The sequence below is a fragment of the Calidris pugnax genome, unplaced genomic scaffold (genome assembly GCF_001431845.1).
Source record: "Calidris pugnax isolate Ruff unplaced genomic scaffold, ASM143184v1 scaffold398, whole genome shotgun sequence".
In the NCBI taxonomy this organism is placed as follows: Eukaryota; Metazoa; Chordata; class Aves; order Charadriiformes; family Scolopacidae; genus Calidris; species Calidris pugnax.
This window is the reverse complement of record NW_015091280.1, coordinates 3633017-3645851: the sequence shown is the minus strand read 5'-3', so window position 1 is coordinate 3645851 and position 12835 is coordinate 3633017. Positions and strand designations below refer to the sequence as shown.

Sequence of the window (12835 nt, the reverse complement as noted above, 5' to 3'; positions counted from 1 at the left end):
AAATGAAATAAAATGGTAGATCACATAATGGTCAGACTGCAGAGAACTCAGTCTACCACACTTAGCAGCCTAAATGGAAATCTTCCTGTTGTATTGTTGTCCATAAATCCAGCTACTATTATTATGCTAGGAAACTGAAGATTACAGAAATCAAGTTCTTTGCTATTGAAATGTGCTTTAAAATGGAACTAGAACTTAATCTACTAATCTTCCCTTTTTATATTTTAGCCATTACATTTTATTTTCTTATATTTTTTATTCATATTGTAGTGGATGTACTTGGTGCAACCTTGGCAGACAGAGGTGGACTTTATATGTCCTCTTAAAATTCTTTCCAGCCCTATTACGTGTGACTCTCTAATTAATGCCTAATATTTTAAAAGTACATTATTATGGTTACTAATGTTTAATGAAACTTATATCAGTAATTTGTCATGTGAAAGTGACCATATTAACAATTCTACACCTAAGGCTGTAGAAGACATTTAGCATTAGTATGGATTTGTCAGTTCTCACTATACCACCTCCCTAGATCATCGAAGCCAATTTTCTTATTTCTTGGGATATATTAGGAGTGACTGTGGTGGGTAAACCAAATCTTTGTGATTTACATGATTTTGAAGAAAGATCAATTTCACTTTTCACAAAGAGCTCTACTTTTTTAAGATATTGACTGTCTTAAAACATAGATTTAAAACCCACTTTTTTTATTCACCAGACTTTCAGGAGAACCGATATCTATTGGCCATATTGAGCTATTAGGATATTAGTGGGCTTATTTGCTGCAGAAAGTAAAAAAGTCCCGAGGGCTGTATTAAGCACCTGGAAAGCTTATAAGGTGTTTATAAAGTGCCTCTGCTGGGTTAAACCTGCCCCATTTTCAACACAACTGCTACTGTACTGGCTGAGAATCTACACTTTTGCTTTCTTACCAAACAAATACAGCTCTGTACGAGTAAAGGGAATGGCAGCAGCTTCTAAATAAGGTCGGGATAACTGTGCAGTTTTCTAATCCAATGCCACCAATTAGAAATGAAGTCTTCAAAATGTGCTTGGATCCATGAGCTTTGCCAGAGCATGACAGAGCCAGGCTTACTTCAAAACTTAACATTAACCAGTATCTCAGCCTTGATTGTGTTACAAATAATTGTGAATCCATTTATAGTTTAGTAATACTATTAATGCTGGCTAGAAAATGGAAATCCTTATGAATAATTTCATGTCTTAAGAGCATTTTTTACTTTAGAGTTGCATGGTCTTTGTAAGGAGGAAATGAACCCTACAGAAGCTTTCTAGGCAGGCAAAAACAGGATCCTCACTTGCGTTTTCTATTAGCAGAAATTGTTTTCCATTGAAAATGTCCATTTAGAAGTGCAACTTTAATGTTAAAAATTGCAACTTTATTGACTCATAATTTCAGGAAAATTACTGGCGTGCTTTTAGTATTATTATTGATAGCTGAAGTATTTTTATTAGTATTACTTTTTTTTAGTATTTGCATGTCATAAAAATCCTACATCAGCAAGTAAATTTCAAAGCAGAAACATCACTATGACATATCTGTTGCACAAAGTTCTGTCATCTTATAGCATACCTTCTAAGTTTTGAAGTATCCTCACAGCATCCAATTGAGTTCCTATTCCTAATTTACTCACGCCTGCTCGAAATTAGATGGAAAGCTGCAGGCTGATCCTTCACAGATCTTCCAAGCCCTGAGCCAGTATTCTTCCAAACAGGCCATTAATAGTATTCAAGACACTGAAGAATTTTAGTGCATTTTTTGAAGCAGTTAATCAGGGTTCAGGGTCTTGCTAAGTTATTTTCCAATCTTACAATGATTGTTTTATTACAAATTCAGCCTTTTCCCTTTCAATTTGTTTACTCCAATTAACCTGTGGACTCAAGTTTGTTCAGAGCAATTTACTGTTGTTGTTGTAATTGGATACACAGCCTGCATGGCATTTCTTATTCTTTGCTTAAGTGGCCTCAAGCTCTCTCTCACTGAGGTCCCTCTGCTGACATCATTGGATTTGGATGCACTCCCGAGGAAGGGTTTTCTGGCCAGCGCACAGACCCTGATTTCAAATTCAGTCTTCATTTTCTGTGTTCTGAATATTTAACTGAAGGTGGCTCAATTAATGAAGATTCTTGCAGTAGCTTACCGCCCAGTGCTCAGTTAAAGTAAATAGAAGAAGAATTGGGGTCACAGTTAAGTGTATTACAGTTCAAACAAAAAATGATTTTATTAATGTAACTCTAGTGTGTCTGCAATAGAAGACCATACTACTTTGTATGCAGAGGTAACAGGAAACGTCCAGTTTCCTTCAGGTAACTGCTATAAGAGACCTTTCCGAATGTCAGACTTGGTTTCCTTGTAGTGCTGTTCTTCCTTGACTGTCACTTTCTAGTTCAAGTGGACTAATTGTGTTTTGCTTTCAGAAATACACAGCCCTCAGTTGGAATACCATTTACCTATGGACTTATCTTTAAGTAGTTGATCAGTTACAGTGGTTTTCATTAAACTACCCACATGCTTACATACAAAAGCCTTGCTAATTTGAAGTTTCAATTGGAATTATCATACTTGTTAAGCAGTTTGTTTTGTTAAGTAATTTGGCATCAAAAGTCAGCCTAGTCAAAAGTTTACTGGTAAGCCTAGTCATCATTTATCTTGATGACCAAAAGTCTTTGAAATAAATCTGCAGCTACATTAATCACCAGCTAATTAAAACACAACCATGCCCTTCTCACTCACCTTTCAGTTTTGTGTTACACATAGCAATGGCTTGGACTTATGGAAACACATTTAGGCTGGCAGAGTCTTTCAAGAGAGGTTTTCTGCAAAGCCTTTAGTTGCTTGCCTTGGAAATTTTCAGGAAAAGAATAAAGCCTGTTTAATTTTCAGCACACAGCTTTTCATTAAGGCTCAGGAAATCAAATAATCCTCTGATCTCTTATGTGCTCAAACTTTCTCATCAGAAATGCAGAAGAACTTGTAAGGTTCCACAGGTTGAAGTAGGTCCCCCTTTACTCACGACCCTGAGAGTTGGGTGACTAGCCTTCCTTTCAGCCTTTGAAAGCCTTCTGCCATCCTTCAAGCCAATGAATCGGTCCTTGATATATATATATATGGTCTGACATATCTTGTAATCATCCACCAAAAAACCCTTTATCCTTTAAAATTATGTGGACTCAAGTACCTTGTTCTTTCTTTAATTCCTTAATTTTGTAGGCTTTATATGAAGTAACATCTGCTTGAAAATTTGAAAGAAAAGATCAACAATTCAATATTTCCCAAAATTGGCACACTAAATATATCGGGTTCTGCTAGAAAGGCCTGAGTTCCCAGTTGTGGAAGTGCTACTTTTAAGCTTTGATATAAAAAGCTTAAAAGTACCTCTCTGACCACTATTGATACGACTTTTTTGAAAAACATCTCCCTTGAATTGCATGCCTTGAAAAATCCTGTGTATCAGTTTCCAATTTCACCACCTCTGCTAACAGCAAAAATATTCAGGTACTTATAGTCTAAGAGTATCTTACAAAAATATTTATTTTAAACTGAAACATTAATTTAATAGGGCAGATGTATGCTGCACAGTCAGAGTGTACCTGTGCTGAAGGCACACAAGGTATATTTCACAGTTTTATTTTTAAATATAAAATGTCATGGAAAACTGAAAACTTCTTATTTTATTGTCATTATTTCCAAATTTCAGTTCAGCTGGTATTTTAACTATAAGCTCAGAAAACTAAATGAAAGCTTTGCTACATTGGATTACCCATGCAGTCTCTTGATGTATCATATGTACTCATATGCATTGAGAATTAAGATTATGTCTAGAGTAACAGAGTGTGAAACCTGAATGACACATTAATGGTGTCTTACCTCATGCCCGTAATTGGAAAATCAGAATACAAACAAGTCTTTTTTAGTAGCCAGAAGAACTGCAGATGTTTCTTTTCTGTGTTTTTTTCAATATGCTGTACTCTAAATTTAAAGTACATTATTATTTTGCATAGCCAGTGATGCTGTCCTCTTAACCTGATCAGCAACAGGAATGCTACGTAAAAATTACCAATTCCTGTGCACTAAGGGATGGGTGGGTGTGTGCTTGTTGTGCACTTGAGGGAAGCACCAGCCCCACACTGTTCGATGCTCTTATAGATTCACTTTGATAGTTGGCTGCCCCAGAGAATTGCCTTTTCTCTGACAATAAATAAGCTATGCTTTCAGCTGTGATTTTGGTATGACAGATACAGTGTAAACGTGATCTCTCATATCGAGTGCATCCTGTCTTCACCCTCTTCAAACGTGTTTAGTCATCATCAGGAAATACTTGATATTTTCTTGTAGAGCTAAAATGTGAGAGGATAAAAGTGTTAAATGAAAACGCAATACTTAAAGCTTATGATTCAGAAGGTGCTTTGTCATACTTTAAGAAAAAGAGTAAATATTTGAGAAAAAAAGAAATCTCAAAAGGATATACAGTTCTCCTCTACACATCTCCAGGTACAGATAGACAAGAGATTTAGGGTTACATTTCAAAATATGTATTTTGCATATATTTTGCATTTTCAATGATTTTTCCATAAAAGGCAAACCCGAGAATACTTTTTTTAAAAAATCAAAGTCTTATTTTATATTAATGGTTTCATCTGTCACCCATTAATATCTGTTCATCTGCTACTTACCTGAGTAAAAGGGCGAGGGAGGCATTTTTATGTGAACTTAATTTCCATAAAGTTTTCTATACAAATTTATCAAAAACCTCAGCCATCTCACATAATTTTTATTCACAGCATAGAAGTTGGGTTTCAGAAAGAACATGAGTCCATGTATTTCCTGTGCAATGGTATAAAGTAGCTCAGGGTTGGTGGTGCTACAGTGGATATTAATAACAAACCAAGTAGTGCAATCACTAGCCCTGGGCAAGTAAAGTAAATTCTGAGATAGTACTGTAATGATTTATGGGTATCGTTCATTAATATTTCAAATATACTCCAGTTGCTGAGTGTAACCTACCTATATGTCATGCTGTACATACATAAACCCAATTCTGATCTCAGTTTCATTGTTAGAAGGAAAAGGTCATACAACTGAAAATGTCTCATGCATGCAAAATTCCCAATAACTGTAGTATTTAGGGAATGACAGAAGTTCTGTATCTAAAATTGGAATTGGACCTCATGTGTTTCCACTTATCTTTTTGGAGTTATCTACATTTATGATTTATGGAATTTATGGTCTTGATAGCAATGGATAGGCTAAATCAGAATTCTTTGGGGCATTTTGCTATATAAGGTGAACGTTCACTTTATGGTACACAGGAAAATTATTGGCCAGAGTTACTTTTACTGTTGCTTTAGCTTACCTCTGGATGGTCGTAATTACTTTACAATATGTAAACTGAAGAATGCTTATTGGTGTGTGTCCACTTCATAGCCTTTTTTTTATCTTATCCCTTTGTGTGCTAAATCTATTCTATAAATTAAATTTTAAGTTCAGCATACTATCTTTGAATTAGGGCACAAATGACTTCAGTACCTGAATGGAATGTAGCAGGAAACACTAAAATGCTGTTGTCAATCATGAATTGAGGAATACTTACAAAGAAGCAATGAAATTCAAGCTAATCCTCTCCATGAGGAGTAGTACCTTTCAAAAAAAGCATGAAGCTGGGTCCTGGGTCGGACTGAGAGTGTTGGAAGGGAGAAAAGCAACAGTGGAGCACCAGGGTATGTTGAATACGAGGATCTCTGAATCATATGAGAGAAATACAGCTAGAGCTTTATTTCTTGCTATGAAAACATAAAAATGAAAGAACTACTGGGAAATGCAGAGGGATGAGGTAGAGGGCCAAAGGAGGAAAGGGGTGACTATAGATAGGAAAAAGGAGGAAATGAGTACGGGAAGTGGAGAGAAGAGGGGTTGATGCTGCCATTCAAAAGTCTGTGCTTTGTTTCCAAAGAATAAGATTTTACTGAAGAATCACATGATATCATTTTGGGGAAAGCAAACTGTACTGCTGAGATAACAGGTAAAATGAATCACTTAGCATCTGCCATTCCTTGTTTTAATTGTGAAGTGGCCATCAGTAGAATCATAGCAAAATGAAAAGGAACAGAACTGCAGATAAATAAGAAATGGCATTTTCTGGCATTGAAGAAATCAAAAAGAAGTATTGAATGGGTAGTTCATGTTGAGGGATATTTTATTTTCTGCTGTGACGGACAGAGTTTCCATCCCAAATTACCTTCTGACCCTGCCAAAGGTTCTAAGGATGTTAAGAGGGAATATCTACTCTTGTTCCATGCGACTTGGTTTGGGTCCTCAGTATTTAGATTTTGTTTTCCTCTTTTTTCTTTAAAAAAGTGATATACAATTTTGAAAACAGCTGAACCATTTTTGTCACATTTTGTCAAACAAAAAAGGTGCATTTTTCGGTGGTTTTTTTTTTTCCCTGAAGAATCAGTTGTCCCATTTCCAGCAACAGCAATTTTACCTTAGGATGATGTCTGTAATCTAGTAGCCATTTTCCAATCAGCAAAACAGTGCTTCACAGGGAAAATTTCAGCCAGCTCAACTGTGTAGAAATGTTTGAACTTTAGATAATTATTTAATGATGCCCATAAAACTTTTAGGGTTTGTGCAACGCTGATATTGAAAATTTCTTCAGACAGGCTATTTGTTTTATGTCCCTAATGTCAACCCAGAACTATTCTGGAATGCAGGCCTTCAGTGCTGACTTGTTTCCTCCCATTAAAGCACTAAGAACATGATTGTGATTAGTACTGAAAGCAAGCTATAGACTGACTAAATAACATTCTCTGGCAAAGTCACAAATATAGCCGATACCCAATTACCTCTGTACAGTATATAACATATAATCAGCCTGTCTGCAAAATGCCAGCTATGTAATTAAAGGCCCAGCAGTTACAATTTCAGTAAAGAGACTATGCATAATATTTGGGTTGTGTAATTTCCTGACTTATCTTTGAGTATAAATACAGAAGCATGGCTATACAACCATTCTTCATTTTACAGAAATTATTAAGGTAGCCAAATATGACTCACTGCCACCTTTTATCTGCAATAAAAACAAAATAGCACTTGCTTTCTCTGTATTATGTCCGAATTAGCTGCTGGAACTGAAGTAAATACAACACTGATTTGTATGGGGAAGGAGCCTCTATTTCTTACGTGATTTTCTGCAGTTATAGCTACCTCAATCTCAGCTACAGCAAGATTCAAAATTATTATAGTAGCGGGCTCCCATACAGATAACACTGAGTTTGGAGGTATCCGCTCAATGTGAGAGTTGTGTAAGAGCAGGAATTCTTTTATCTCTGATTTGCACTGTGCACCTTCAACACAGCAAGTATCTTTCAAGTATATCACCTTTCCCAAAATGTGGAAATTCTGAAAGGGTGTTTAATGCCTGTGTCAGCTCTATCGTCTTTTGCTGAGTACGTTGAAAGCAACCCTTGCAAGCTCGCAAGCAGTGTCAACACTTCCTTCAGATCTAGCAAGCCTTTGAAGAGGGATTTGCCAGGTGATGGAAAGCCTTCAAAGAGCCAGCAGTGCCATTTTCAGCAATAGAGGTCATTAGCCCAAGGGAGTGTTCTGGTGGACTTTCTTCTGTGTGCAGACTACCCGGCCCAGGAATCCTGGTATTTTCCAGATGGTAGGTGAGAACTGAGATATCAAGACTGGATATTTATTTCATGAATGAAAAATAGCACAAAGCACTTCTTGTGGGATTTGAATAGCTAAGGGGAGCCTAGTGCTTTGGTTTAACAAAGTGAGTGATGTGTGTAGGTGGGAATGTGTGAGAAGGAGGAGGAGAGAGGAGGTCTCGTCAGAGCCTGTTTTTCAGAGCCGAGGCCAAGTGTTTCCCCTCAAAAGCAAAGCAAACAAGCCACAACTAGCCTGTTAGCTGTGTCTCTGGAGTCTAGTTTGCATTAATCATACTCTCTGCACCTTCATAACATGTCTAAGTAACTGACTGAAACAAGCATTGTATTTGTTCAGACACCAACAGCAAGGGAAGGATCTATCATCCTGTTTTGAACAGTGACAACCTCCTTTTTCTTAGTGCAACCTCTGTATGCTCAGAGAGAAAAAAATACTGGGTTATTGAACACCCTTCAGGAGTACGGCCAGATTTCTCAGCTGCCTGAAAACTCAGTCCTTGGAGCAGAGGGCAGTCAGGATGCCTGACTTAAATATAGTCTTTAACATTTGAGTATTAGTATTTCGGTCAGGTTTATAGAAAGCAACATGAAAAAATGCAATATATTAATATTTGAAAGGTAATTGCAAAGTATAGGAGGGTTTTGTATTAATTTTGTATTTTTAATTAAGTATTATTAGCATACAGAAAAGTATTTCCTTGGTTTTCTAGCAAATAATACGTTTCATTTAGTTCACGACTAGAACTCCATTTGCATCCATACACATCACTGAACTCTCTGAAGAGTAAAAAATAAGTTCATTGAAAATCTCATAATAGAAATATCTAACAGGCAGAATCCCTGCACGTATCATCAGAGCAGAAGGCAGATCCCAGAGATGACAGAAAGTGGTTTAAATTCCAGATAAGATTCAAAGATGAATGATGAGGCCTCATGAGTGAAATAAAGTAGAGTTTTACATATGCTGTCTTGAGGTGGGAATAAACTCACAGACCAAAAGCTTGTTTCAAATGTCTTTGAAGATAGTTTCCTCAAAAGCCCATACTTAATTTCAATTTTTGTTATACATCAATATTAGAAAGGACATTAAAAATGCAAGAATGTAAGACTAACGCGATCTCGGTCTCAATGTATATGAAAACATTATCCCTAATCTATTTGGTCACTTATTGCTGTATTCATGGTCATAATGTGTACCTTTTGGTAATAAAACAGTTTCATGCTTTGTAAAAGAATTAATATTTAAAATTCAAAAACATAATTGAAAACTTCAATAAAATAATGTCAGTCAGATTTCAGGACTCAGACTATGAAACAAATGAGGCATTTGGGCTATTTCAGTCAGGTAGGAGGTGAAATGGTCTGGTGGTTTTCATTGTTTTCCTTTAATGTTATTCTTGTTTGTTAAGTGGGAATATGCTCAGTTTGTGAATTATTCTCAAAGACATTTATCTCCCTAAGTCTTTGCATTTTTTAGTCTCCGATCATGTACATAAAAAATTGCATATATAACAGTTATAGTAGCTTCTGTAATTCAAAGAGATGTTTAACAGAAAATTTATACTGACAAATCACAGTGTAGATCAATATCTGGCATATAAATGAAAAAAAAATCATATAAGTCCTTTAAAGTTGGAGGCAGAAAATTAAGCTTGTAATATTTATACTGGCTAAGCTTTTGGTTCATCTTTTTATTTCTCAGATTTAGTTGGATAAGGGTTGATTCAACTTGATTTAAAGAAATGTTACCATGTTTCATTATTAGGTGGAAAGTTCATTCATCTCAGAATATTGATCATTCATTCCACTTAGAAAGTAGTTGTTTCCCTCCCTGATAGGACCAAGGCAATACTTCATTGAGCCTGACAAACTGCAGCCTTTCATGGTGGGAGATACAATGCCTCTTTCCTCCCTTCCTTTTCCTGCTCCCCACAGCAGTAGATTTCAAGGGGCAAATCCATGCTGCGTTTCCAAAGCAAAGTTCTTTGCATTGTCCTTAATAGTTTTATTTATTCTTTTATATGTGCAGATAACTCACCTGTGGCATGTTGGAATGCTCTGCAAATAAACAGCAGTAAACATGAGATTAACTGCTAGATCTCAGAGCACTTTACAGAGACTGTCAGCGTAATTGTTCCTTTTAAAATGGGAAACATTTGGGAAGGAGGGAGAGTGTCCAATAGAACGCTGCTTTTAGTTTGTCTGCTAAAGAGGTATGAATGGGTAGGATGATCTTTTGAATAAAAATGACAAAGAGCATAATTCAAGTTCCCACTTTAATAGAACTGGGATATTATAATTATTTTCATCCATAAATATTATGTATAAATGTATAGAGGCTGATCAAATGCTGATAATTATTTTAAAAAACCACATAGCTTGCTTTTCTAGATCATCTTCTGGCTTTGGTAATAGGAAGAGCTTCCACTGGCCAAATATCATTTTACAAAGAGTAAATTTTCTTGCGCCAATTCTGATTTTTCAAGTACTTAGAACTTTTCAAGATAATTAAAAAGGAGTAAAAGGGAAGCTCATGCCTTATTGGAAAACAACACGAGGTTAGCATTCCTCAGCCTTGTTTTAGCCTTATTTAAGCACTTGTTGAAATTCATTTTAGACTGTAGCTTTTAATACTCACTGATATGAAGAAGGTGGTAATGGTAGAGCATGGACATAGAGAGTAGCGATGAGTTTTGGGCTTCCTGTGTATGTATTTTTATTTTTTATTACCAACTTAGCACCACAAATTTGATTACATCTCATTCATGTTGTTTGTTTTTAAATTTGGTAAGTATTCATTTTATAAATTATTTGGGGTTTTCTAATAGAGATTTATGAGCCTTAGTAATAACCCTTATAGTATATAGTATTTCAAATGGATCCTCGTTCTCCTAAGTTTAGTGGCATCCATTGGTATATTTTCCCCTGAAATATACAAAATATCTATGTCTGTAAGATATTTGCCAGAACTTCTTATCTGCTTATTTGGTGTATTTTTGAGCAGGAATTGCAGAGGAAATGTTATGTGGACTTGTACTATTAGCATATATTTAGGTTTGTGCATTATGTATAGAGCTCCTATCTAATGATGAATAGAGCTCCTAGCCTGAAAGCATTATGTGACTTTCCCAGTAGTAATGCTACAAATAGAGGAATGCCACACTTAAGGTATCTTTTGGCATTTGACTAAGATGTGTTTAGTTTGAAAAAATTGCGATAAGCATTATATTAGAGAAGCTGAGACAGCTTGTTGTTCCTGTTAGGACTGCACATGGTACACTTAGATAATGCAGGGCTTTATTTTTATCATTTTGCTGAAATGTAATTGCAAAATTCTCTAGTGGTTTAATGCATATACAGCTAAATTATCTCTCAAGCTGAACTTCTGTTATTGTATGTAAACAGGTGGTAAAAGCATGGGGTTTTGGCCATAGTATATGCTTCTTTTTCAAATGCTAAGATCAGGTTGGGGTCACCTCAGCCTAGCTCAAGATACTAAATTTGGATCTCCATTTTAACTGCCTAATATCGTTGCTAAGTGAGCTTTTGAAGGTTTTTTGCTGATGAAACCTGAGGGGACTGGAGGTCTCTCTAAAAGTCTTCAAAGTAATGTACATTTTTCTATTGACTCTACAAGGAATTTAGCTACCTGTTTTATGAAGAGGAGACATACTAAAATGCACATCCCACTTAAACACCTAAAGTGTACATGAAATCATTTGCCCCTTCCTCTAGCCCCAGGTGACTCGTGGACTGTATATTTATTTTTATAATCCCTAAAAACTAGAGAGAAGGAACTATAAAGTGTTTGGATCAAAAATATCATTACTCAAAGAGATTGAAAAGCATGTAATTGGTCATAATTGGTTATGGTTAGTTAAGTGTAAAAAGCTAAGCAGAAATTGTCTACTTTAGGTGTAGGCAATACAGAGTTTACTTCTGATAAACATTGCTATAAATGGTAGTTTACTCACCTTTCAATTTCCTGCTACTCTGTTGATGAATGAATGTGGAATTCAAACTGTTCATCTGAGTGTTCTTAAAGAAAAATGTTTTGGTTTAGTAAGGACACAGGATTTAAGGGATTCAGTGAGCTCATGATCCATTGATAAATTTTGAGTGGTTCTTTTGAGATTTACAGATGTTCTGTGACATCAGGAACATCAGGCATACAACAGCTGGGTGCGGAACAGGCCTCAAATGTATGTGGTGTAACTTTTGGAAAACTAGTTCGAAGGCAAAGCCAGCACGCATTATTAGGCTACAAAACTGAGTCTGAACTCACAGCTTGTTGTTGATACTAACGTGCAGAGTTCATCTAGAGTATTTGCTGTGGGTTCTATTTTATTAATTTTCTACCATGTTATGTTTTATTTTATTTTGGGAACTTCTGTGTAGAATGCACATGGAAATGAATTCATTTATGGAAGAGTTGTATTTGTCCTAATGAAGATTTAGATTTTTTTGGCCACCACTAAAGGAATATTTTATAGAATGCTAAGAAGAAAACCTGATGACTCTGGGCTTTTTTTGTATGATGAACATTTTCTGGTACCTAGTAGACTCTTCTTGCTTAAGAGGGCTGAAAACAAAACAGTTATCTAATACTCCTTTGAGATCACTTAGTCTGACAAACAGTTGGACTACTAAGTGCTGTTTGAGTTTACATCAGGGTACTTCTCTGCTTTTTGGTAGTTCATGATCAGTGCTGTTAATTAATAGGAAAAAAAAAAGGTAAAAAAAAAAAAAAAGTAAAATAACAGTACCTGTATGAGTTACTGTTCAGTAAAGCTTTCTGTTAAAGGTAACAAGTGTTATAAGATCAAAGAGCAGCCAAAATGGAAACCTTTTTTAATTATTATTATTTAGACAACAGTAGAGAAAGTTGCTAACTGCTTATTTAACTGGTCTACTCACCTCCTGAATTTCTAACCTCTGCTGAAAATCAGTGCTGCTTCCTCCATTGGGCATTAGTTTTTGAACGCCTTATGAGAGGGGAATATGGCTTCTGAAACAGGGTGCCACTGCAACTGCACCCATTATATACTCATTTAAAGACCACCCCTCAGCCTAGAAGGCCTGGAAAGAGGGGTGGCCTAATTCAGAGCACCATCTTCAAACAATGTTCACTAGGCTT

At 35.9% G+C, this 12835-nt stretch overlaps 1 protein-coding gene and 1 long non-coding RNA gene across 2 annotated transcripts in view; one reads left to right on the top strand and one right to left on the bottom strand.

The window, feature by feature from the left end:
- The window catches only part of CLSTN2 (calsyntenin 2), a 221311-nt gene that overhangs the window by 161846 nt on the left and 46630 nt on the right, over positions 1-12835 (top strand). The gene's annotated exons all lie outside the window — the stretch shown is intronic.
- On the bottom strand, positions 4236-12704 carry LOC106899023. The gene is made up of 3 exons (XR_001414010.1): positions 12616-12704; positions 11673-11736; positions 4236-4359 (listed from the first exon to the last, which is right to left on the bottom strand). It is a non-coding gene; the product is annotated as an uncharacterized LOC106899023 (long non-coding RNA).